Source organism: Dromaius novaehollandiae, chromosome 2, assembly GCF_036370855.1.
Source record: "Dromaius novaehollandiae isolate bDroNov1 chromosome 2, bDroNov1.hap1, whole genome shotgun sequence".
NCBI lineage: Eukaryota > Metazoa > Chordata > Aves > Casuariiformes > Dromaiidae > Dromaius > Dromaius novaehollandiae.
Genome location: NC_088099.1, coordinates 67,049,898 through 67,077,265, shown reverse-complemented (window position 1 = coordinate 67,077,265; position 27,368 = coordinate 67,049,898). Strand labels below are relative to the sequence as shown.

General features: G+C 37.8%; 1 long non-coding RNA gene across 1 annotated transcript; it reads left to right on the top strand.

Annotated features, from left to right (window-relative positions):
• Nucleotides 1-1,239: 1,239 nt before the first annotated feature.
• LOC112980871 (uncharacterized) lies at nucleotides 1,240-26,734 on the top strand. The gene is made up of 8 exons (XR_010387416.1): nucleotides 1,240-1,337; nucleotides 2,291-2,452; nucleotides 3,347-3,433; nucleotides 8,102-8,177; nucleotides 10,586-10,738; nucleotides 11,589-11,783; nucleotides 12,527-12,609; nucleotides 25,470-26,734. It is a non-coding gene; the product is annotated as an uncharacterized LOC112980871 (long non-coding RNA).
• The last annotated feature ends 634 nt before the right edge of the window (nucleotides 26,735-27,368 follow it).

Sequence of the window (27,368 nt, the reverse complement as noted above, 5' to 3'; positions counted from 1 at the left end):
GAAGTCTCTTCTCCTACCTGCAGTCCTTAATGTAAGACACATTTTTCTGAGATCCTTTGGTGTGGATGCAAGTGGTGTAGCGTTCTCCCCAGCATTCCTTCATCAGGTATTTGAGGTTGAGAGAGATGAACAAGACGGTAAGAGCAAAAACTCAGCATAAATTCTGGGATTGGTTCTTTTCACTTTGGTGATTAATACTGCAGTTACCCAGAGCTCCCGGTGAACCTTGAGACTCCAATGCTTTCTTTAGCCTTTCTCCACATACCAGCCCTCATTTCTGATCTCCTCTAGTGCTGCTGTACAAGTATGAGAAAATGAGTGAATTTTCTTCATGTTCTTCTCCATGACTTTCTCCCCTTTTGAGTTTTCTGTCACTTAGCATGCTTTCAATTTTTCGGACTACAGCCCCTTATTTGACCCTGAAAGGTTTGTAAGAAGTCTCATACCAGGAAAGGACACTGATGGCAATAGCTATTCAGACTTCCCAGCATATCTGTTTTCTTTGTGGGAAGATTTTGTCTTCAGTTAAGAAGTCCTGTGAGATTGACGTTCTTCCTTAATTTGAATAACTAACCTTTCTGAGGATGTTAAATCTTCCTGACCATTTCAAATAAAAGTGCAGTAGAGCGTGGCACTTGTGTATGAGAGATTTTTTTCAGCAATTTTCTTGTTATTTGTTGTCCACACATTAGAAACAAAATAAGGCATAGCATGGTCACCATTTTCAGGGTTTTCTTTATGTAATACATGCAAAAGTCTTTATTTCACTCATTGTTCCAACCATAAATGACAGGCATTTAAAGAGCTGTGATAGAAAGGGCATTTTTCAAACTTCTTTATGTTATTGTGCCTACACTACTGTTTAGTCTAAAAAAATTGCGTGATAATGCTGGAAACAAGTTTTCCTCCACTTCTCTTGTTCCATTTAAAGCATTTGAATGATGCCATAATAAAAAGTAGTTATTGTTCAGTAGTGCTTTTGCTATCTATAATTTGAGTGTCAGAATTGCATACAAAAGTTGTATTAAAATAACATTAAAGAGGCTCTTCCAAGACAAATGTGCTAATCTAAACTTGGTGATGAAACAAAACAAAAAGGAAGCAAGGAAAATTCCCCCTCCCTCTTTTTACATCCCTAAGAAAGTGATCATAGAATTTTTGTTATTGGTTGTACCATATTGGACTAAATACTAGGGTGATATAAATTGCTGCCATAATTTTGCAAAGCTACAGATCTACACCATCACCTCTGGGAAAAAAAATTGACCAAAGTTACCAAGACAGTGAATCAAGAGAAGGAGAAGAAATGAAGAGGAAAATTATAGATCTACAGCATAGTAAGTTATATCCTCCGCAGTGCAAATGATCTGAAACCAAAATGAAAATGAAAATTGACCTTGTCCCAGCTCTGCTATACACTACATGTGGAGGCTTACCTTAGGTTTACAAACCAGCAGTTCTTTGCATTTCAACTATATTGCAGAGATGTTGCCCTTCCCTCCCTCTCATTCATGAAGTGCAAGTATAGACGACAGATAGCATTTGGTCTGCTGATATTTTGGAAGAGCCTGGAAACATTATTAATTGGATTCATAACTCTTATACAAATCAAAAGATAGCAATTACAAAGGTAGACATGCACAAGGAATTGCTTCTATTAAATACCATATGATGTAGACATTCATTTTCATTTGGGAAGGCTAATATTGAGAGCAATCAGTATAGAGTTAGCCAATTTATTAAAAAAAAGCCCTATTGCATCCGTGATCTAAAAGCCAGCTACTTAGGGGCCTCAGTGTGAATTCCTTATGCTTCAGGTGAAGCCTTCCAGGTGGACTGTTGGATAAGGAGAGATTTTGGTGTGGTAAGGAGATTTTTGTGTCAATGCAATAGAACCTGGCATTTTTGACTGGGTTCATACTCTAAAATCTCTTCAGCAAGACTAAATTATTCAACAACATTAAAGAAAATGAATCTGGCAAAAAGTCCCACCCCACTGCAATGAATCTAATAAAGCCAGTGAACCTGACAATTCTACTGACAGGTAGTATGTTTATCAATTTAGCTTGTGTCATACTGGAAAGTAGTTCTACTGGAAAATACCTCCTACTGTTGGCCCATGTCATGTAATAATAAGATGATTTTTGGCAAAGTTACTTTGGCGAAAGTGGGTGACGTAAACAAGCAAATGGTTTTCATAGAGCTATACATTTAATTTGATTTTATTAACTCTGTATTTCATGATAACTTTTAATGTGGATTAAATCTCCTGGTTAATGTCTATAAACAGACAACATCTAAGGAAGTAAACCAGCGCCATTAACAACTGAACGCACTTGCTCTGGTATGACACTGAAGCCTCCTAACTGAGTGACTTTGTAGCTCCTTGCCCATCAGCTCCAGCGGAGAGAAGAAAGCCAAAACCTCTGGCAGAAGAGGCTGATAGTATCAGGTAGTGGTTTTGAAATACAAAATATGCTCTAATTTTCAGATGATCCTTGAAGGGTTAAGCTGTTAAGTAAATGTTTTCTAAGCATAGTTCTGGGAAGAAGGTGTGTAAAATAATGGAGAGACATAGCAAGGACTTACTGCTTGCTGGGGAAGCCTGGAAAGTAGTACTATACTGAGTGGTCAGGAGTCTGACAGATGTGTTTCATATAGTGCTTTTTCTTTTTTTATGTAAAATAGTCCTCTTTCTAACATATCGTGTGACTTGGAATTCAATTGGCTTATGCCAGACTCACTCAAAGATGCAATTCTTTACATCTTTGTTTCCCAATCAAATGTATCAATAACAATGAAAGTGAACGTAATTAAGTTTCAATTATTTATAGCCAATCTATTAGCTATACAAATAGTCTTTTTTTTCCTGTGCTGTAGTGTTCACAGTAGTCTAAGTTAAGTTTAATTGTCTTAAATCACTAAAAGCATACCCAGAAACATTTACCACAATAAATTGCCTGAGTTTTAAATCCCATTCATCTTGAAAGCTATTTATATTTCCATTGTCTTGACCTGGATGGGGATATATTGAATAATAAAATAACTCTTTCTTTGAAGCTACTTGCAACTTCTCATGGCTTGCTTTTCCCGTGATGCCTTCTAGAAATTACCTAATAGGCTGATTGCTACACTGGGAGAATCTACTGGGGGTAGTTTGGGGCATTGGTACAGTGGCAGCTGGGAAAGGTCTGTGCTTTTAGTCAGATGTGATTGGAATCCATTTGTATATATATATCTATATATATGTATATGTGTGTGTATATATATATACACACATATGTATATATATATTTGCTATGAGAGAGCAATGACCTAATGCAGTTTTATTTTCTTTCTCTGTCAGCACAGCAGCAGCACATAGAAGCTTCTGGGCACTCATGCAGTATTTTTCACTCATATTTGTTTCCTGACACAAACATCTCTTTTAACGGTAAGACATCCATGAAATATTTCAGGAAATTCAGCTATGGGAAATTGGCTACTTGAACCATAAACTCGTGTTTTGTGCCTGCAGTGAACAAACAGAAGTTTTTAATGCAAAACTAGTGTGTTTTGTTACCCATAATCAGCTCGATACATACCTGACTCCATAAGCTTACCTGTATCTGTGTTTTTTATGCATCAAGTAAGAAGCAGGGTTTAGCATTGTTGAAATTATGACCCTGTTGGTTTAACAGTCAACTAGGAGTTTTATTTTTTTTTGGGGGGGGGGGGGCATTCTGGAGTTATTTAGAGTCACTGAGTCTATGGTTAAAAAAAAAAGGGGGGATAGTAGGGCTATAGAAAGCACTCACTAAGAATACAGTTCCTTGCCAAATACCTGTACAACAGAAGAGTCCTTCAGTGCCCTGAAACCATGTAGCAAAGCTCGCTTCAGTGCATAGATTTAAGTTAAACCTGACTGATCAGCACTCAGATTTATGAATTCTTTAAAGGTCCAGTAAGTTGGAACTCATTTGCAATTGAAGTAAAGTGTTATTTGAAAGTCATTCTCTAAAAAGGAAAAAAAAATGAAGAAAGAAGAGCTTTGCTGCAAAAAAGACTCCAGCAATTAATTAAAGCTCTTCTGGAAATAGCATGAGAGCCTACAAATAAATAGTAGTTATTATCAGGAACAATAGCAGCAGTGACAGGGCAGCCACATTACTTTCCCGTGACAAATTAATTGATTTTTTTAAGTTGTTTAAAGCATAGTATTATACCACCACTAGATAGTTTAATAAAGAAGAAATCCAAATTATTTCATTAGCAGATTGTAGGTGGTACTGTGCATTATGTTTTGTTCTTTTTATCTTCGTGAGTGGAAAGGCCACTTCTTGCTCTAATGGGAAATAGAACTTTTCAAGGTTTCATTTAAAATGCCTTTACAGGGAATTCTTCTCTATCACACATGGAATAATTGGGATGGAAATCCTTTATCTACTGGTCAAAAGTTGCACATTAATTTTCCTTTCTGTTTCACCTATATAATTTAAGATAGGATGTGCTAGAGGAGAAGACTTTGCTACTATTTTCTGATTTAAAAAAATGTGTGAGGACGAGTGGTAACTAGTAGAGTTACTGAGTGTGCCCTAGAGGTTGGATCACTGGAGGAGGAAAACAGAATTGCAGGATGCCATTCTTTGACTCTGCCACTGACTTTCAGTCTGTTGCTGTAGCAGGTATTCAATCAGTGTTTTCTTAGCTTACCACTTGCTGAAACCAGTAGCATTATACAAATAAATAAAGGATCTTCTGCAAGGTGGATTATTTTTGCAGTTTAGTGCATACACCTTACCAGTGCCCTTTCGGTGCTTTGAATCAAGGTTGTAAAAAGTTTGGTATCACTGCAACTACTTCACAGTATGATTCATCACACTGTATCCATCTAATGATTTAAATGTTTACTCTACTTAATTGCTTAGGCTATGCATATGGTAAATGGAAAGTCTCTACTATTTCCATACCACCACCAGTAGACATTCTTCACAGGTAGGATAAATAACCATCTGGAGATGCCTCTCTGTTCCAGTGTCTACAGAAAGGGGCTAGACAATTAACTTAAAATAAACATGTAACCTTTAAACATCATCTGAGATAAATCCCATGCTCAGGTGAGAGGAAATAGCTCTGTTGTTTTGGGTGTTTTTTGTCAATACGTCTGGGATTTATTTTGTTTTTATGGTTCTAGGCCATGCTGATCATGACAGATAAGGCTTTCCATAGTCCCAGGGATGAATTTATATCCTCGTTCTGTGTAAAGAAAATTTTGTTCCCTGGATTACTCATAAGGTGAGCTTCAGCTGTTGGGTAGGAGGGACTCTGCCTTCCCTCTAGAGCTGAGATGATAAGGATTTAATTTTTAGTAAGTGTCATATCCTTCTGAAGGGATTCAGCACACAACTTCAAAGTCAAATGAGATGCAAATGACTTTGCTACTGAAGAATGCAGTGGAAGATACCTGCTCTTTCATGGACTTGAAGATCTCATTATTTACCAAAGAAAATTGTGTGCATATCAGATATCTGCAGAGCCTAGAAATTCATCTTTATTTTGACCTGTTATTCCTATTAATAGGAAAGTCAGCAGAGGTATCTGTTGGCTCTGAGAACTTCCTTGGATATGACGAAGAGCGTATTGGAGTCTAAGTATCACTGACATTGTTACGTATAAGTCAGAATAGTGTTGTTCTTATCTTTGTCACAGATCTGACCAGGAAAGGAAAATGCTAGAAAGTAAGTCAATCTCAACCTGAAAGGCCATGGCACCATTGAGAAGGGTTGCATTAGATTTGCTGATCAATAAATTCAGAAACCTCCCTGGGGCAATATAGAATATATCTCAGCTGTACCTGGAGAGCAGAGATTATGAAATTACCCAAGCCTCTTCATGTTAGAATAGACCAAAGTTTTCCATATCTTTCAGCCCATTTATTCCATTTTTTCATGTCCTTACAGGTGAGTGGTGTCAATGGGGCATTCTGTTTGCTTCGTCCAGAAGTGTTATAAGCCAAAGCCCAGTCAGGCTTTAATGTAGCAAAACAGCTCCCCTTACTGACCATCTCATTTATTTGCAGAGGAGTATGGGATAGCGTCGCTTGGCGTTCTGAGCTGTGGGCAGTCTCAAACTGAAGACAGACAGTGTAATCTCAGCTGCCCTGAGATAAATGACGAAGCCACTCTGGGTTGCTGGGGGCGTGGAGTTTCACCAGAAGTTCTTGTGGGACTGCACAGCACTGGTAGGGAGCATGGAGACTCTGAAATGTAATGAAGAAATAAGTTTTTCATAGGGCAAGAACTCTTTATCTTACAAGTTTCCAGAGGCTGAAAGCATTGCCTGCTCCAAGACCCTAATTCATAACGTCACTACTGGTAAAAAAAAAAAACCTGAGAGATAAAACTTATCAGTTTTCTTACGCCATCTATCCCCTGTGTTAGGATTTACATAGCAGCTTTATACCTTTTACTTTCCTAATAATGTAACTCAACACTATCATTTCTAAGAAGTCCAACTTGTCTGATAGATTTAGTCATAATTAATGTGTTGGCTCCTGTTTTCATTATCTTATATTAATTTTTAGTATACTTGTTTCATTTTATTGTATTTAAACCTTAAATCAATAAAAAGCATAAATGCTGTGACTTTTGAGGTTGGACGAGCTGTCCAATTTTACTGTCCTCTTTCACAAAAAGATCTAAAACATAAGCTATTACCATCATTATAGCTATAAGAAAATTTTATTTTTTGTTTTTATGGCGTGGTGTGTTTCCTCATTTGGAGAGCCACTGTTAACAAAATTCATTGTGGTAATGTGGATTGACAAGCTTCATTTTGTCATATTAAATTTAATTATAGAAAAGCTAATTTGTCCCATTGAAACTCTAGGGATAACATAAAGGACTTTTAACTTTGATGTCTGCTGTAACTCTTGATGAAACATAAAAGTTAACAGTTTAAGTAGACCTTTAATTTCTTTAAAGAAATATTACAGCTCAGAAGAATTTTGTGAGCTTTTTGTGTGGGCAGGAGCAAGTGGACACATCTTAGAAGTGCAAGAAACCAACTGATTTTGGAGAGGAAAAAAAGTCAGCAAGTTGCATGTTTTACCAAATACACTAACCAGTTGATTTTTTTTTTTTGGTTAAAAGTCAATCAACAGCTATTGCAAAATAAGACCGAGAAAAAGTGTCTCAAATAGATCTTCTGACATCACTTGACAATCTGCACTTGTTTTGCTATTCATATATAATTGAGCATTGCGAAATATTAAGGAGAAGTTTATCCAGTTAGGAATCCAGAACAGCTATTTGGGCAAATATTTCAGTCCTATAGAATAGGAAAATATCCCTTGGAATACCCAGTGCTTTTGGTGAAATTTTGAAACATCACTGGTGAAAAATAGGGGGCTTTCTTTGGAGCGATGGGTAAGTTACAAAGAGTTTAGTACCTCAAGGTGTAATATAGATTTGTCCTCTCAGATCAGCTCATTCAACAGAGTATAGAGTCAGGTGCAAAATTTGTATTTGGATTCAAAGTAGAACATTACAAGTTATGTAAAATTTCAGACAAGAATTTAGTATGAGTGATGAAAAAGCTGTGGGAAGTGCTTCCCCAGGTCTGCTTGCTCTCTTCATTCTCTTGAACACTGCCATTCAACCAGCAGTTCATGAACGAGGCATTGATTTATATATTTAGGAAGAAAACATTCCTTTTCCTTTCAACCGAGCATGAGTAGTAATCCTTGAAAATGTTTGCTTACACAGGAACCCACCCCACAGTAAGCAACTATGCTACTCTAGGCTTTGTTTGGACTACCAGTTCTTCTTGAATTTACTTATTAAGTAGTAGGAAATATTTTTAATCCTAATTTAACAGGTGATTGGAGTGCTTTAAGTACTCTGATTTTAAAGATTTACCTGCAGGAAATTCAGGCTCGTGTTTAATCCCACCTTCTAGGGAGCTAATTATTTAACATGTCTAACTATGTTTCCCATACAGTGCAGGATAAACTATCATTTTGAAAATTTTCTATGAAGAAGTCAAATGTTTTTGAGATTGGGGAGGAAAGGAAAGTCCTTTTTCAGATATGGCCTAAGCATGTCTGTATCATTTCTTCCAGTTACTTCCAGATCTCTAGGAAGAGGACAAAACTCTTCTTGGCAGGTCCTATGAAAAATCCATGGACAGTCAATCAGGTAAATAGAATTTAAGTTTCCTGAGCTGTGACCAGCCTCCTTTTTTCTTCTCCCCCAAGCTAGATGGTTGTTACTGGCTTTCTGAGCAGTGTGACTTGCTGCTGGGTTTTTTTGAAATGTTGCGGTGCTAATAATGACTTCCTCTGTATTTGGTCACATAATGTAGGCTTTCATGTAAACAGTGCAAGCTAGATAAAGTAACCGCTCCTCATCTCCACATCTTCATAAGCTACTCATATGTTCCTTTCTGTCCCAGCTGAGAGTGTTAGCACACTGGAGGTGAGAAGGAGCATGAGGCAGAAAGTAAGGTTTGTAACTTCCAGTAGAATAGGTTGGAGGGTCATCTGAGTGTACATGTATTCTGTCTTCATTTACCTGGCATATTGCTGTCAAAGATAATATTTTTCTATTGAAATATTATGTTGTAGTCCATATATTGCTGTGGGTGTGAACAACGATGCCATGTTGCATGCAACACCTTTGCATTTACACTGACTTGCACTGCTTTGGTAAAGAAGCATTAAACCCTGAAGGCCCATTCTTACAGCAATCATACGAATTCTGCCTGTGTCCATGTCTTTTCGCTGCCAGAGCAGGGTGTCAGCTCGGGGAGCAGCAGAATATTTGCATATGTCAACAAGAGCCGCTGCAGTGGACTTATGCTCCGTATTGTTATAGGAATCCAGCCTTGACCAAGATAACCCACTTAGAGAGAAAAGATTGCTTGAAAGGGCCTCAGACATTTTCTTCTTGAGTAGCTAAGTGTGCAGAAGGTCTGGTTTATCAGCATCTGTCTCTCTCTCTGCTTTTTGTTTTGCTTTTAATTAAGGAAATGGTGTTCAAGCATTCACAGTGCCACAGAGATAATATTGATGACTGTGCCTAAGGTTTGTATGGTTGGTAGTTACAATTCTGTGTCCTTTGACAGATGACACTACTCTCCCGTCACAAAATATGCCAAGAGCACTATGCACAGGAATCCTCAGCCTTGAGTCTTACTATATTATCAGATATGGTCACATTTGTTTTAGGCATGAGAAATTAATATTCTATAGTAAAATGCTGAGTCCAAAAATGGTGAAAATAATCTCCAAAAATAATAATGATACTGATACTTCCAGGGAGGGAAAAGAAGGATCATTGATTATCAAATTAATTGTTATGGCTTAATCCTTGTTGAACAGATTGGATTTTTAGTAGTAAAATGAGTTAGTGACTGCTGATGATTATCTTAATTCTTTTTGATAAATGAATACAAGACCAGCTAAGACTAAATGAGGACAGATGTGCTTATTCCTAGGATTAATATTTTAGTTTGTCTTGGAGTCATGTAAAGAACGGATAGCTCCATCTATTCATCTATCCATATAAAATATAATGAAGTGACCATGTCATGCAGAAAAGTTGAGGCCTTTTAGAGCTGGGCATGAGGAACAGTCCACTGTAAGAAATCAAGATTATTTTCAGACCCTAAAAGGTAACCCCTGAGATCATGTGTACTGAGATGCAGTATTTGTGCTGGACTGCCTCTATTTAGTATATAATTGTCCCCTTGCCAAGCTCTGGCCAGCTTCATAGCCATTTAAATGACCACTGGATTAAGTCCATTCTTTCACAATAAATTATGCCTTTTTACATAACACACAAAACCCAACATTTCTGAAACGGTAGTGGTGCAAAGGAAGCTCTCTTTTGCAGGTAGGTCAGCAGAGGTGTCCTTGTTCTGATGCTGCCATGCAGCCCCCTCCTAGCCCTCTGCCTGCAGCTTTCCCTGGGGTTCCCACTCTGTCATGCACAGTTCTGCTTTTCCACCTCGGTCCCTCAGAAGAAATGCCCTAGGAGTGCTACACCTCTGCAGAGGTGACTTGTTCATTAGCTTTCTCTCCGGTGCAGCAGCTTTGCTCTACTAAAGAAATTTTTGTAAAAAATCCTATCCAGGAACCTCTGAAAAGAGAGATTTGCCTGCCTATTTGAGGTGCCCTGAGTGCAGCATCGCTGCAGCTGAAGCCTGAGGAAATGTAACGAAGCCAGCTTTAGGTTACCATATTTGTGCAGCTAAATGAAGTTCCATTGCCTCTGCATAACTTACTTTTAAAGAGCTGAGCATTATCTGAGGTGTGACTTCATATACATGCAAAAAGACATTTATCCATCCACTGATGGTGGTGGAGAAGTGAGTAGATCAGGTGCCTGGTGGTGAAGATGTGGCCCAAGGAAAGAAGCGTGCAACCTATCAGGAAATGCTATTATATGCGTGTGCAACAGCAAAAGGTGCTAAACATGGAGTAATCACCTACATGCTGCTGCAGCAGCATGTCTTCATGGGAAGGGAAAACAGTGTAACTGTGTTGGCATGGTACAAATCCAAAGCTAACTCAGACATACCTATGCAAGCTGTCTTTGTACAGGTGCTCTGAAAATGAGCTCCGAAAATGAGCTCCTTGGAAAGGCCCCAGCACCACAGGGAGTACCTGGTACCGCGACTGCCTGGCTACCTGAATTCTGAGTAGCGCACCTTCACCCTGAGCCACACATTGGGGGCCCACCGGTTCCTTTCTGTGGTAACCTGCTATGTTTGATTGGGTTGTTTCTCATTTTTATATTTTGTTTAAATAGAATGAAGGAATTGAGAGGACCTGTCTGGCAGGAAAGGGAGAGATTGCTGCTTTCTTGGGGAGTGGAGAGCCTGCGGGCCAAGTGCAGAGCTGGGAAGTGCAATGAAGGGCAGGACACAGCAGGCCACAGTACTGATGACAGCAATGTCTCAGGGGCTGGGGGAACAGAGCAGAGCACGCTACCACTCAGAAAATATTTGAGATTACCAAAACCAAGAGTGGTTTGGTATGACCTGCCTTCAAGGATGGTGAAAAAAGGAGCTCTGTAGCCACCTTTTATATCTATTCTGTCTTTCCTACTCCCTTTGAACTTTCCCTGCCTAAGAAGTTAACTGTTCTAGTTCATATTCTGATAAAATCTGGCATTTTTAAAGTTTAAAAGTCTTTTGATAATCTTTGGGGATCTCACTGATGTGAGGTCCTATAACTCTGCTCTATGACAAAACCATCAGATTTCAGGTGTGGTATTTGCAGTTAAAAATAGCATATATTATGATCATCAGTAGCTGTATAGCAGCAGATATTAATTATCATAATATGTATAAATTTAGGGATATAAATATGTTCCCTGCATTGTTAATCTTCACTGTATATTAGAAATACACAAATGAGTGGGCCAGACTTGTAAATCTGTTTTGTAAATCTCTAGCATAGGGAGTAAATGCATACTAATAAGAACATACGGTTAAAGTGCTAATCAGATTAAGGGATTTGAAAATATTGACAAATTTTATTCATTTAATTTGGGAATCTATATTATGAAATGACATTTAAGTGAGATATGTTTGATTGGCAGTGGAAAAAAAAATCACATCGTAAGCTGAAGGAATGGCAAAGAGACATGCACCACCATACAGGATGCTTAACAGTGGGAGAGCCATATAATCATTACTAATTATATTGTGAGGCTGCAAAAAATGAGGTTGGAGATGGAATTTGAAGATCAAAACAACACGGTCTCCCTGATCTCACCTGGAGGAATAGTCTACAAGTGGGTATCTGAAAGACCTCTCTCTGAAGCGATTAACATATTAAATATCTAAGAACGCACTTAGCAATAGACTGCTTAAAAAACTGTTACAAACCCATGGAGCTGTGTCTTGTTTTGTTTCCTGTGCATTTAAATGAAAGTTAGAAAAGGAGAAACATTTGTAAAGCTTTTAGTGAAAGAGTGCATGGTGGAGTTTCTAAAGGATTTTCTAATATGCTAATATATGACCTGCCATTTAGAGCAATTGCTTTCCGGACTATAAGTAGGAGAACTTTATAAAGGATAAGAGAAAGAAAAATGGTGCCTAAACTATAAGCTTGGGATGCAAGAATAAAAATAGTCCAATGTACCTACAAATAGAAAAGGCCAGTTTCTCTTCTGCTGTAGTGCTTCATATGCTTTCAGGTGATTTTAGCCAGAATATTTCCCTCTGAATTATAGCTCAGTGAACTTTGATTAAGGATAAGGTGCAATGTCACATCTTCTAATGTGTGCGAATGAGGGGATAGTTAAATATGTATTATTCAAGGTCTAGGCGATCTTTCTTCTGAAGTTTGCTTTGTGACAACTGCCAGAAGAGTAGCTGCTGACAATACTGATATAAAAGAATAAATATGCCTTTTGGTGTTTACCCTGGGCTAGTGTATGACTGCTCATGAATGGAAGGAAGTAAGAGAAACTTAAAGCAGGATGCAAGGCCTATAGAAGTAAACAAAGTCACTTCTTTTCCCACTCTGTTGCAGTGATGGCATTCAGAATGAGCAGTGTCATTATTTCAGTCCCTGAGTTGTTGGTCAGAAGTGAGAGAGCTGACATGCATACTCAGGTGAGTAAGAACAGTAGAGACACATTTCAAACTCTGTTACTTGCTACTGCAGAGCTTTTCATGTCCTGCCCTCAGGACTTCACTCCTCCATTCTTTAACTGTATGTGACTCAAAAGCTGATGAGTATATAGACCAAAAAAAGTGAACTTTGTGGTATAAAGGCATAGAGAAAGTAAAAGAGATTCCCCCTCCTTGCAGGGGAACTCGTCATTGCCAGAAACACATGGCATGCAAATAAAGACAAGCGGATTGAAACATGGGTGGGCTGGAAAGAAGTGGGTGCAACACAAGGAGCCTGTTGTTGGTATGGGGAACTAATATCAGTGTCCTAAATTATGCTGGCCCAGTGAAGCTCTAACTTTGTTTGGAGACGATGGCCCTGAAGCAGAGAGCTTCGGAGAACTCTCTGTGACCGTTGTTTCCCTCTTCATTTTGACGTGGAAAATGTTTGAAGCTGGGATGTCTCATATTTTAGGAGAATCTTCCATTTATTGATCACTGATCTGGATCTGTCTAGGATTTTACTTCCTGAGCTACAAAGGCAAGACTCTGGTCCTTGTGCCTTTTTGGACATTTAACTTACTGAGATGAAAATGTGTCACCAAGATGGAAAATGAAGCACTTAATAAAATTAACTCCCTTTTTATTTCTCCTCTACAAACTATTTAGCTCATTACAAATAGCTGCAGAATGATTTTATTGTAGATACTTTGAGAAATATGGTTATTGCTTGCAGTTTACTATTTGTTAATTATTTTATCGAGAGTTCTCTAATTAAAAGCTTATGTCCTTTTCTAGCTCTAGTCACTCAGATAAAGCAGATAACAGTAAAATAAGTTTTAATGAAAAGTATAGAATCCAATAAGTCAAGTGTACTTTACCACTAAAACAATGAGATAAAGATTAGCTGAGATAAACATTCACTGTGTTATCATTACGGTATGCCCAGAAGGACCAAAAAGATGAAACAACACCATCTGCTTACAGCTGAATTTTCTATTATTAGAGGAAGAATTGTGGTGACCCCAAGGTCGCAATAAAAAGAGGCAACAGGAAAAAAAGTTAGTTTGCTCCTTCTATTATTCAGGCATAGCTCTTTCAGAGCCTACAAAAATGTCTCTCTTATTTGTATGCTTTTAAGGTGTAAACCATACCCTCAGGATCACAGTGAAAATGTGCGGTATTATAGAAAGGAAAATCCTCATTCTGTCCCTTAAAATACATCACTCAACCTTTAGCTACTGTCATAGGCCACAAAATAAAAAGACTCTGTTACTTTCTTCTGCCCAACTCATCCCCACTTTATTAAGGTGTAAACATGTGAGGAGCTGTGACCCTACACAAGGGTTAGATTCTCTCTAGAGGATCAAGAATTTGAACTTCATGCTCAGCCTGATTTCCAGTGTTCAGTATCTGCCTGTTTTCCTCTTGCCTTCTTTTCTGTATTTATGACTAATAGTGAGCTCTTCAATTACATTGGCTTAGTCAGAGCATAATTCCAGTGACTTAAATGGAACTGGCAGGTACTCCTAATATACAAATGTGTAAGTGATAATCAGATCAAAATCAAAGCCTTGCACCGTACATGCCTGGTTAAGGCAGGCATATGTTTTCATTTTTAATCTGAAGCACATAACAAACTCCCTTTAAATCAAGATCTACCTAAGGTTCTAGTGGTAAATTCCAGGGAGACTAGAGAATGAAAAAAGTGAGATTTACACCTCTCTAAAAGCATTTAGTGCCACCTGAGATAACTCTGTTGGAGACTTGCCTTTTTGTCTTTTTCCTTCATGCAGGCGTTTCAGTACTAACATATTAATGTTCCATGTTAAATAGAATTTTTGTTTTCTTCTCCGTAGTTCAAGCATTTATTTGAGAGCGGGGTATATTCTGTCTTTTTTTAGGCTGTCTCTTACACCATTCTAAGTATGGATTTACCATTATATTTTTCAGAATATGGCCTGCCACATAATCTACTCTAACAGGAAGCTGTAGTAGTACTTATTTTCAAGGTGAAACAGTATAGAAACCCAGTCAGAAATCCCAAGTGAGTCTTAGACATCACATAGGTAACACCATTGGTGGCACATTGAAATTTTTCTAATAAGATTTGTTTAAAGAACCAGTTGCAAAACTTTCTTTCTCAAAAATATCTTGAAACACTGAAAATCAAGGAATAGATTCAATAAAGGATATTAATGGTAAAGAATTACTGAGGAAGAGTTGAGAAGCCTAGACGCAAAACTGTAATCCAGCACCTATCCAGCTGTCCTCAAATCGTACTGATCCTGCAGACACCTCTGTGATGTTCTCAAAAATTCCCTGGGTGCCTAAGGTGGAATCTGCTTCTAGTCTAAGCAGCACAGTGTAATCTCCCACATAAATCAGGACTCAAAATGAAGCGTTCCTCCACAAAAGTTGTAGCAGGTGTCTACTTTGGTAGGAAGACACAAAACAAATGCAAAGAAAAAAGGTGTTACAGACTCAGTCCCTTTCAGAATATATATGGCTTCTTTGAAAAACAACAATAAAAAATTGCAGAGCAAGGAAAGGAAGAACAAGGTGATGGCATTCGTACGTATTTTCTTGCAATTCTCAGGAGCTAGCACATTAACAGGAAATGAGAAACCTAAGTTCAGATACCTCTTTGGCCTAAGAAAGTTAAACCTACATTTCTCACATTCCCAGAGCTGGCTAATTGAGCCATTAATTAGTCTAGACTGAGATGGAGAAGGTAGAGATCATTACTTTTCTCAATGTCCAGTCAGTAATTTACCTTTACCTTTTCATTTTCCCTTGCTGGTGGCCCACATGAATCACAACTGCTCATTGGATGTCTTATTTGTTTTCAGTCATGCTTGGTCTATGGTTATTTGTATTCTCAATGTATTCTTCACGGAATTTTCATTTCCTGGGGCCTGGATATTAAAGATTCAGTTCCTTTTATGTACAACGCTATCCAATGCTACCGGAATAGTTTGCATATTCTTAGGAGACAGGCGAAGACTTTGGCCCTGGTACCTGACCAACCTGACAGTGTTAGATGTGAAAACCTGTAAAACTCTCTTTCATAGTTTATTCTCATATTCTCTCTAGTCTTTTCCTTGAAAACTGGTATATGATCGACTTGTTTGATACTCTCACTCTTTATTTTTGTTAAGTTCAAAATTTGCCTGCTTTATTTTCATGTTGAGGAGCTGCTCTCTGTTGTGCATCTTGGTCCCTTTCTCATGGCACGCATGTAAGCTGCAGTGCTGAAACTTCCATTGCATGTGCCAAACATGCTTTGAAGGACTAATAGTGATTTTTAAAAGTCCTCTTTAGTGGTTTATTATTGATGATTTTCTGTCCTTGAGCATCCTAGTCAATCTTTCTACAACTGAACACTTGCAATAGATTTCTTCTCAAAATGGACCCACTTTGCTCAAGTCACACTGATGCAAAATCTTCCACCTGTTTCTTTTGTATGAGCAGTGTTTTAGGCCCTAGCTTTATCATTAAAAGGCACACTTATCTCATCATTTTTGCCAAATATTTTTAGGATTGGATAAAGCGTTAGCAGCCCCTTGATGCTTACAGGGTGGCTGAATGATCTTCAGGTCATTATGCCTGTGCAGTGTAAAGAGGAGGTCCAGTGGTCATGGAAACTGTTCACACGTATCTGAGAGGCCTGGATGAAATTACATTGGATTACCTGCAGACCTTTAATAATCTATGAACTAATTAAAGTAGGGGCACCTACTGTATTGGTTTTATATTTCGGTCAGAGTATTCTGGAAATTAGCAAGTATGCCTTAGATGATCATTGCAGTTAGTCATAATTTTAGATAGTTTTAGTACCATTTTATCTAATTTTAGATTAATTTTCCTGTCTCACTCTAAGAAGGTATGTTTTGGTCATGAAAATGAGAAAGGAGAATGCATAAGCCAAGGGGAGAACTTCAGTTGTAGCTCATAATCAACTATAAAACTCAGGTCCATAGAAAACCAGTGAATTTTCTATTGGTCTGCTGCTCACAGAACTACATGTTTCACCCAAGTCAGTCTGGCTATAGTTTTGATTGTGTTTTTTTGCTGTGCAGTGTTTGTGTTAGATTTGCAAATGCTAAATTCAGTAAATTAAATAGAAATGGTAAACAGAGTTCATTAATGCTTAGCTTTAAAAAAAAAAAAGGTTACTAAAGAAACCCACTAGCTTTATCAAAACTGCTTGAACTTTCTGTGCATGTATTATGCTTGAGGTTTTTTCCTATGATTTACTCTGTCCTAGGGATATTGTGATATTCTGTACTTACAGTGTGGCTTGGCTGGGTTGCAGTTTTAAAATATTCTCTCCTATAACTCTGAGGAATTCAAATTTTCCACTTATGATCAATTCCATTATAATCTTATCAATGTCCAGTCCTAAATAACGCCTTTGCTATGTACATTTCCTGAGGAACTGGACTTTGGTTTGCCATTATAATTATTATTCCTCCCCGGTACCTGTCTATCCCTCCCAATTCTTGTTTTAGTCTTTCTTTTTAAGAAGACAGGACTGAGTGAGCGGGGGCATCTTATCAGTGTTTATGAATATCTGAACGGAGGGTGTGAAAAGGCTGGGGCCAGACTCTTCTCAGTGGTGCCCAGTGACCGGACAAGAGGCAAGGGGCACAAACTGAAACACAGGAAGTTCAATCTGAACATGAGGAAAAACTTCTTTACTGTAGGGGTGACAGAGCACTGGAACAGGTTTCCCTGAAAGGTCTCCATCCTTGGAGATACTCAAAAGCTGTCTGGACGGGGTCCTGGGCAGCCTGCCGCAGGTGACCCTGCTTGAGCAGAGAAGTTGGATTAGATGATCTCCAGAGGTCCCTTCTGACCTCCATTATTCTGTAATTCTTTTATAAGCTTTCTCCTGAGATGATCTTGCAGGAATCATAGAGCTGGACAACTTAAAAAGCAAACAAAGTCAGTCCCTCCCTTTTTGTCTCCTTGTCTGCCTCCTACTTACTTCCAAACCCTCCTCTTTGACTTATCTTTTACTCCTACTGCATGGAGTGGCAGAACAGAGAGGTCTTCTTGGGCAGATTAGAATGGGGTGAGAAGGATTTCTTGGTTCTTTCCACTCTGACAGAAATCAGAATTTTCTCTCCTGGCTCAGAAAGCTATAAAGAAAAAACCTTGGACCAATACAGTCTTTTCCTTTCCGCTTTCTGAGTTACAAAACAGTGTTGCTGCCTTTTGGGGAGGCTTTTCTGTTGCACCTTGGGTAACACATTTGATTTCTGAGAGGAAAATGAAGTAACATTATACAAGCCAACCCTGAATCTAAATGGTAAGTAGCCTTGAAAACTTCTAACACAGATAAATGGTTATAAAGGCTTCAATAAAAGTTAATGCTTCTGGTGTTTGGATTCTGATGGAAAAAATATGTAAAATGTCAGCCTTGTAATAAATGCACCAAAGGGTGAATGACACATTTAAATAAATAAAGCCTTATGGCTGAAAAGCAAGAACACTAAAATCCATGAGTACATAATAAGAATGTAGTAACCTGATGGGCCTTAACTGCTTTTGCTCCGAGGAATGTAAAGTAGGAGCATATCCAAAGAACTAGAGAGAGTTAAACCTTCACTAAATAATAAAGAGCAAGTGAAATGAGATGTAGGACCCACAAGTTACTTGGACATCAGAAGCCAATTTCTTTTCTTTCCCAGCTGCAAATGGCTCTTTGTATAATGGCATTTCTCTTTTTATTTTGTGGTATGTTTAAAGATATGCAGGGGTGACAGTTTTTGCAGTATTGTGGTATCACTGAAAAGCATTCAGATTTTCAGTCAAGCCATAACTTTAGCCAAGGTATGTGCAGTCAACTGATGATGTAGAAAATATCATATTACATGTTAAAAGTTTATAACTACTCTGTACACCAGGATCGCAATCCAGTTTCAGGACAAACTTTACGGTGAACAGTTGGTAAATGTAAATGATTTAGGGATTGAGGCATAATCCAATAGCATTATTGCACTACTGTACATATATTATTACATTATCTAACAGTATGATGATGATGGATATCACAACTACATTTTGAGACAGTATCTAAGGGACATTTAAATTTTCTGAACAGCATCTGTTTCACACTCAGTTGACTATATGTTGCCTGTCATTAGTCAGTACAAATGTCATCCCACTGAGGTATATTTATTTCACTACCACAATCATTATGTGGAAAAGTTTCACGAAAAATATTAATTTCATTTCCCTAACTGTTGGCTTAAGTTCATTTAATCGTCCCACTACCAACAGCATTTATAGCAAAAACTGAGGCATGAGGATGTAAGAGCAGAGGTATTTCCTGACCTCATAGAGGAGGTATTGATGATCCTTCCTTCCTCTCTGCATTATTCTCTCTGGTCACTGAAAATGCTGATGCTAGTGTTCAGTAAGCCTTGCTAGTGTAGCTAGGTGTCCAGTGGATGTCAGGTATTTGCAGTGCACAGCTGCATCCTCCACAGAGACATCCTCCTCCTATTTCAAGGCTGGAGAGGCCCTCTTTCATTCAGATCCTCGGGAACCTGTACACAGACCTCCCATGCTTACGTCGCTAGTGTGAAAAGGCTTTTATTGTTGCTTAGTCCTTCAGCACAGTGTCCCTTGTCTTTAATTTTATTGTGAAGTATGGGGTGGTTGAGAGACTTTCTCTCCCTTCCTCTCATTCCTGACTGCCCCCCACCCAAACCCTTAAAAATTAAGCCTTTAGGGAAATATTAAGGTAATGGTCCTTTTGAGACATTCAGAGAAGTGGAGTTAATGTGGAAAGCAAGCAAATGTGTTCACATAATACAGTACGTGCACTGCGGTACCTTTACAGTTGTTGAAGTGTTTGAATTTTACAAAGTATCCAGTAATAAAACATAAGGAGTTATGTACAGTAGATGCCAGAAAAAAAGAGTGCCTCATGGATTTTGAGAGTCTGCATTTGGGTACCAAATTAGCTGCTTTTCCCTGAGTGCCATATAGTTGCCCACCCAGGCTGTGTGCTGTTTTAGGTGTTTCTGCTTTTGTCTGTGAAAGAAACTGGGCCACTTGACAGATTGCTCTCCCTCCTCCTTTCCCCTCCCCTTCTAAACTTCTAACCTGAGCTTTATGGCTTTTGTTGACTTTCAACCTGTTGATATGACACTGAAGCTCATAAGGTAGAGGAGATTTATTGTATTACACTGTGATTTGTCAATGTGTGATTTTTCCTTCTATCAGTAGGTTACTTTATTGAGATCATAAAAGGAGAATCAGTTTTTCATTTCAACCTCCTACATGTTCCCCCTTAATTTATTGAAAGAATTCTGCAAAGAGTAAAAGAGATTCATTTCCAGTGTTTTTAGAATAGGAGAGCGTTCCAAAGATGGGGAAAAGTGTTTTACAATAGAGATGAAAGAAAAGTTAAGAAAATGAGAAATTGAATGCCTTCACAGTGTTTTATTGAATATGTTAAACTTTGATGAAGTGCAAAGGCATTGCTTCATATCTTATGTCAGGAGGTAGGAAATTTTGAGGGACAAAGCAAAAGTCAAAGCAGAGTCATTATTTTTCCCCTTCTGAACCGTTGATGAGAGAAACCCAGTGGATGTCATTAAAAACTGAACATTATCCATTCACAGTAATTAAATCTACCATGGTGTTTTTCTGATATTCTTAGGCTTGGACATAACAGGAAGAGTGCAGCAAAAATAAATACTTAATGGTGTTATTTTGTGCCTAAATGAAGAGATTAAATGGTGGCTAGAAATGCCAGGTGATTATGTGCCCATTAAATAAGCAATTTACTATGCAAATGTGCTATAGTTTAGTCACCTTCTTTGTAATGTAAAAGGTTCCCATATTGGTCCTCTTTCTGACGTTTTTATGTTGACTTCTATTGGTAGGTGACATGTCAGTGATCTCCAAAGCAGAATGTAGATGGAATCCACTTGAGAACAAGGGCTGTCATTTTACTGTGTTTGTATGGCGCCTAATGTAATGAGGCCGTATTTTGGTTGGAGTTGCTGCTATAATTATCATAAACAGTGTTCTAAGAGAGACCTACTCTCTTCAGTGTGTGTACACAGTCTAAACGAGAGGAAGTACATTGGGGAGCCAAGCAATTCTTTAGATTTTGGGAAGTTAAATTAAAGAATTGTTCTGATGTAGTGTCTGGGTACGAGGCAAGGTGTCAAAGGGAAACTAAAATGGCAAATACAGTCAGTGTTAGAAAAATATCTCCAGTAGACTTTGAAATGGAAACATTTCTGAAAGCGTAGCCAGATGGAAGGAACTGCATGATGCTGATGTCTGCAGGACCTGAAGGAGACAGATGGCCAGCAACTTAAAAGGTTGAATGCTTTCAAATATAGATGGGACAGAAAGAAAGAGAATGAGAATCCAATGGACAAATCATACTTGATGATCATAAGTCTCCAACTTATTTGAAATGCCTGAGCCATTTGAAAACACTTCCATTCAAACTAAAAACTTTAGCGAGAGGACTCAAGGCTTACTAAACACAAAAGATGAATGGGAAGCCCAGCTGCTGCTCATGACACTGTGCATTTGTAGATGAAGATGACATGTTAAAAACAGAATTTTAATGGGGTCATACTTCAGAGACAGGTGAAAACCTATTAACTGAAGATGGCCTGACCCTAGAGAAGGAAAACAGAATAGAGAGAATGCACAGAACTCCCTAGGAGCATGTGAAAATACTGAAAAATGCCTGTGAGAAGTACAAGCATCCAGATAGTCGCAAACATGAAGAGAAGTCACATAAATGGCAAATGGGTTATCTCACCCTCCAGTAAGGATGGAGGAGTAGGAAGTTAGAAAAGATGAAGAAAAAGCTGTAGTGAGTATGAGTTAAATGACTTAAATTCAAAATATGCAATGTGCAACAGAGATAAAAATGGGTCCATGAACAAAGGGAAGTAGAGTATGCAGCTTTTTATTTACTTGTGCTGATCTTGTAATTACACTATCGCAGAAGAAAGGGAGTATATGCCTGTGTTCAAATAGGAATCAGTAATTGGAGCTAGAGCATTGAAACTGTGTTTGGCTTTGGTATAAGGCATAGAAAGTTAGGTAGGTGGTACAGTGAGAATGGATAAAGCTAAGACAGCCAAGATATTTTTAAAAGATCCTGAGTATTTTGTTTAAATCATTTAAACAGAAGCCACCCAGAGTCAGATTACTGAAATGGAAAAGAATAGTTTGCAGCTCAGTGAATGGCACTGGAGATGCAGCAAAAAAAAAATAGGAGAAATTTTGTCATTCTAGACAGCTGCCAGAAGTTTCACCAGCAGCTTTGAAGGCCAAGTTATAACTGTAAAGATGAACCACAATCACTAGACCAAATTCTAAGTCTACTGACTCAAAATCCTCTAAGGATGATCATGAAAAGGCTGAAATTGATGTATAGACCATGAGGAGCTGCTCATTGTAAATCTGCAGCAATTGAAAGAGCAACACATTCTTCCAAATTCAATCTTAACAAGCTAATTCAAATTAAACTAAAAGAAAGGTATCCCTTGTGTTGCTTAAAATCTTTATCAGCTTTAGGATTGTGAGGATAGAATGACTATCTCTGGATCAGCTATTCTCAGTGCAAATTAAATCATTATTATTTAGACTATGATACCAGACTCCATTCATGGCATATGAGTCCCAGGAAACCCACACCAGCCATGTACAAACATTGAAAGACTGGTAGATAGTTCCTTCATTAGACAAAAGGCATTTGTGCATCTTCCTCCTGTTCAAGTTCATTTGGGTGAGATGTTCAAACAGCTGTGTGGATCTGGGCTGAATTGTCTAGGAACATGTCATATGAATACAGCAAAGAAAAGGAGGATGAAATTTACTGGGTGAGATCATGGAGCTTCTGTACCCATCACTCTTAATTGCTGACCAAAAAAAAAGGTAGGCAAAACTTAACAGTTGCACAAAAAATGAAGAACAACAAATTATGCCATGACGAAAAAGAAATCAAAGGCTTAGTCCAACTGCAGAAAGTCTACCCTGTTCATGGTTTGACAGGCTATTACGGAGAAGAGTGAAGCATGGTCGTAAGAGCTGTTAGGCTCTTCTTATTGAGATCTCATAGACTAATTGTTGCTGAAGGCAAAAAAAGGGGGAAATTAGAATAATTCAGCCAGATCTTCTACATCTTATTTGGCAGAATTTGCCTCACTCAACAACACTATCTAATAACACCATCCTCACCCAACACCACTACCTTTGCCAAATTTGTATGCATTTTTTTTTTTTTTGCTTTCATTTTTGGTTGTAACCTAACAGATCAGTTAAAATTGCATTGTACTTTTGTGAGTTTCACTGCTAATTACAGCTTTCAAATCACTATTAAGTAATCTACCAGCTCTGCCACTGTATTAGTAAGCTAGCAATTTTTAATTTTAGCTTTCAGTGCTCAGAAAAATTACTTGAGACCTCATTCCTATTTACACTCATCTCAGTCCATCATGTATTTTGCTATATAAAGGGGATTTCCAGTGGCCCTGCCTGTTCTGTTGGCCCCTCATCTTTATACAAAAGCATGATGTATTAAAGTTAGCAGAAGGTTTTTTCATCAGTATTTACCTTGCAGACTGACTCTCACTTTTAAATTTAAAAAAGTCACAAAACCTATTATCAAGGTTATTTCCAAGGCAATTACACCACTGCTAAAATTAATACCTCTAACAAAATGGTTAATGGTTAAATGGTAAATTCTGCAATAAATTTTGTCTCGATAGTAGTTAAAACTAATTGTCTTTATTCTCAAGCTGCTATCACTTTTGCATGGGAACATCTATAATGCTAGTGTGTCCTTGTATTACTGGATATTATTCTTTGATTTACATGAATTATGGAGTCCTGTCACAGAAAAGCTGTTGCTTTGTCTCATGTTCTTTTTATTGCCCAATACGGTGTCTTTCTTACTTGTCTGGTGAAGACGAATTTATGAACATTCAGACCAAATTTTTCAGACTTGCATGTTTGCAAAATTATCCTGTCAGTACTGTTTTTTTCCCTCTTTCTTTGAATCTTTTTGCTGTAGTCATAGAACAGTAGGAATTGAGAGAATCTGTATTATGTATCCCAAGTTGTCTGGTCTAACTGGGACATGTCTCGGAAACCGCAAGGTTGAGCTAATCAAAAAGCCACACAACTTCTGTTAATTATTTGAATTGTGTAAAATATTTGTTCTGCTTTCCCTGTCCAAAGTGGAGAGAACTTCTTTCAGATGATGACCATGGTAAGGTTGCTGACATTATATTTAGCTTGCTTTTTGGTGACTGTTGTTGAGATTTTGAGTGTCCCACTCAAAAGATCTCATTTCTTCATGTCAAATGCATGTCATCTCCATCTTGGATGGCTGGATGCAAAGAATAGTGGCTGATGGAACTGCACTGCCTATTTTTGGCCTGTTACCCAAAAAAATGTTTTTCAGTGCATGAGCACGTCACAAGAAGTTCATGCTCAGCTGACACCTCCTAAATCTATTGGCAAATTTCAACCACAATTGACACAAAAGTCAAAGATGTTGGTTTTCCACAAATGTTGTGGATCAGACAAAGGCCCATTAAATAGGAAGCAGAGAATCCCTATGGGAGCTTGCTCCTGAGACAGAGATTTGTAGGAAACTGAGATTCATTAGATCGGTAGCTTATTGAACCACTTGGTAATTAGCAGAACACAGCAGAGACAGAATAACCAACCTGAGCAAATTCAGTTCACCTGCTTATGACAAAATCAGTCGTTCTTTGTTAATGTGTGTAAAGCCAGCTGGTATGGCAGTGCTGTTCAGATTGCTGTTGCTTTTTATGAAAAGTGCCTGCCATTATACTTTTATGGTGGCAGATTATTTTAGGACAACTTTAGGAAATGCAGCCTTAAAATGTTTGGGAAAATCTGGGCATTTTTTTATTCCTGTTAGAAAACATTGAGCATTGTGTTGACTTGATCTGTGGTGCAGTATTAACATGCTAAAAATGTCTGACTTTAATCTTTTGAAATTGCCTCCAGGCTCAGCAGTGTTTCTTTTCCAAAAAAAAAAAAAAAAAAAAAAAAAAAAGAGAGAGAGAGACAGACAGACAGACAGAAGAGGTTGAATTTATAGTTTCTCTATGGAATGACAATAATTCAGGCCCCATATCATAACAATATTTTAAATGAAAAGCAGATAGGCTAGAGATTCACAGATTGAGACATTTTTGGAAAAAATATCACGTTTTTGGTGAAATTAGCTTCTCATTGTAACAAAGTTATGGGAAATTTTCCATTTTCCATGTGTTTCTTTCCATTTTTGTCATAAAATAAAAACGAAGTTTCAGTTCAGAGAATTATCTTTAGCTCCAGCCCACGGAAAGGGCATCACTTTATCAACTCGTAGCCAAAAGCTGTAACACAGTATTTCATCAGCCCAAATGAACAATTTGAAGTAGGCTGAGGTAAATTCCCACTGCCTTTTTTCTTTTCTTTCTTTCTTTTTTTTTTTTTTAACACCCACATTCACATTACAGCCTTTGTTCCGCTCTCTTAAAATGTCAAAATGTCTGTGTGGGGATGCTCCTCCTTTCAATGGGCTCAGGGGCAGTCTCTCATCACTGGGCTGTGTATACGCTCGCTATAGACTCCTTACTCGTGGGACCTTCTTACTGAAGCGTGTCTACACCTAGAATTGTCTGAGCTCTTCTGACTTTATTTCTCTGCAATTAAGAGTATTAACACTGAAATTTTCACTGATCAGTTGAATTAATGTCCTATAAAAATATTCAGTGCAATTTACATCTTTACGGTGACTGTTCAAGTTCTCTACAAATTAAGACAATACTTTTCCATTACAGGTGTTTCCCCACCACCACCTATTTGGATGGAAGCTGGGCTTTCTAGTATACAAAATAACAGGATGAGGGAATGCGTAGCTGATGCCTACACCTTCCTGAGCTCTAAGCAACATCTGCATTTCTCTGGAGTCATACATGGAACTAAAGAAAATACAGATTTTTGAGTTTATCAGATTGTGTGTCAATTTAATTTTTAATTAATTTTAATTTATTTTTGATAAATTTCATTTAATTTTTAGTTAATATTCATTAATAGAGTCAGTTGTGTTAGTCCTGTTCCCTCAAAGATGTTCATAAGTTTGTTTGAGTACTACCTTTTTCTTTTCAGTTTTCCTTGTGACAGGTACAATCTGACTGCTGGAACATCTCATTTCCTTCCTTTTTGATTTCTCTCCCCTTTTTCTCATTCCTTTTACTCTTCAATTTTTCGCTTTTCCTTTCTTTTGTTTGGTATTTACTTGCATCTCCAATTAATTCATCCCTGTTGATCTAGCTCTGTCCTCAGGTACAAATACTAAATCATATTACTTTCAAATATGGGAGTTTCTCTGTGGTAAATGTAACCTTTATCTATTATCACTTGTCTGTGCAGTGCATCATTAAAAAGAGAGACTTGAAAATGAGTTGGCACATTGTTTTTAGAGAGGTAGACAAAAACAGAGCAAAGTCATAAATGACTCAGTCCTGAAGAACTTCATTTTCTTCTTTTGGTGATTCGTTGTATCAAACATATGTTTTGTCTTTGTATTTTCATTGCCCTTTTTTTCATCTTACATTAGTAGCATCCACGTTGCTCTCCTTGATCACTCCTTGACCAAAAGCAACAATTAGCATTTTTCTCAGCCTCTTCTCCATTGGTCAAGGGTGAGGTATGGGCAAAAGACAGCTGCTAGCGCTACTGAGGTGTTGAAATTGTGCCTTTCTTTCAGAGGATGGAGGGCAAAAACATAGAAAAAGAGTTTTTTCATCAGGAACAAAAAGTCCTGATATTCAAAATGTTAGGCACCTGAAATAGCCTCCTGATTTACAGAGATTTGAAGTATGATCAAGTTCCTTTGAATTCACCTACATTTAAGTAATGAATTTAAATCAATTATATGATAAATCAAGGACGATTTCAAACACAAAATAAGTATTTTCAGTTCTGAAAATAGGGGAACCTTTTCTACATTTTTCACTTTAATTAGATTAAGTTTTCATCAATTTATCAATTTTTCATCAGTCTGTTTTCACTGCCATACTACAAATAAAATTAGTTTCTACTACTTTCTACTGATTACTTTGACTGTAATGTTTAAACATCTGCCTTGATAAACAGAATATGTGTATCATGGATTTTCCAGTTGTATGTTTCATTGCTGTATGTTCCTGCCATCTCTCATGAACTGTTGATTTACCCATTCATTTTAACAGGTTATCATAATATGTATATGAAAGAAGTCTGCACCTATTCACAGTTAACCCAGATTTCTAGAGCAAATATTTGGTGGAGACTAAGTAATGAAAGGGAATAGTCTAGTATACAGGAACATCTGGGTAACAGTTAATTTGCAGCATAAACAGAAAGACAATCTACAATCAAGTAACTTTGAGGTATTCATTAGCCAATGCTGTGACATGCCGGACTGTGATCATCCCATTTTTGGTCTCCAGGTTCGTATTCTTACGGCCTGCGATGGGAAGTCTGCTGTCCTTACTTAGGAAGGATGGAGAAACTTCACTGCTTCTGGTAACAGCTGTTGGGCACAAAGAGAGAGTCACTTCTGTGATTTCCATTCTTTAAAGGTAGATAGCTTTTTCTGTGATTTTTGAGATTTTATTTGCTGAGAGAGAGGATTTAGCATGCTGGTAGTGGTAACAGTTACATTCTTCCAAAGCTGCAAAGATTAATCGCAGTCA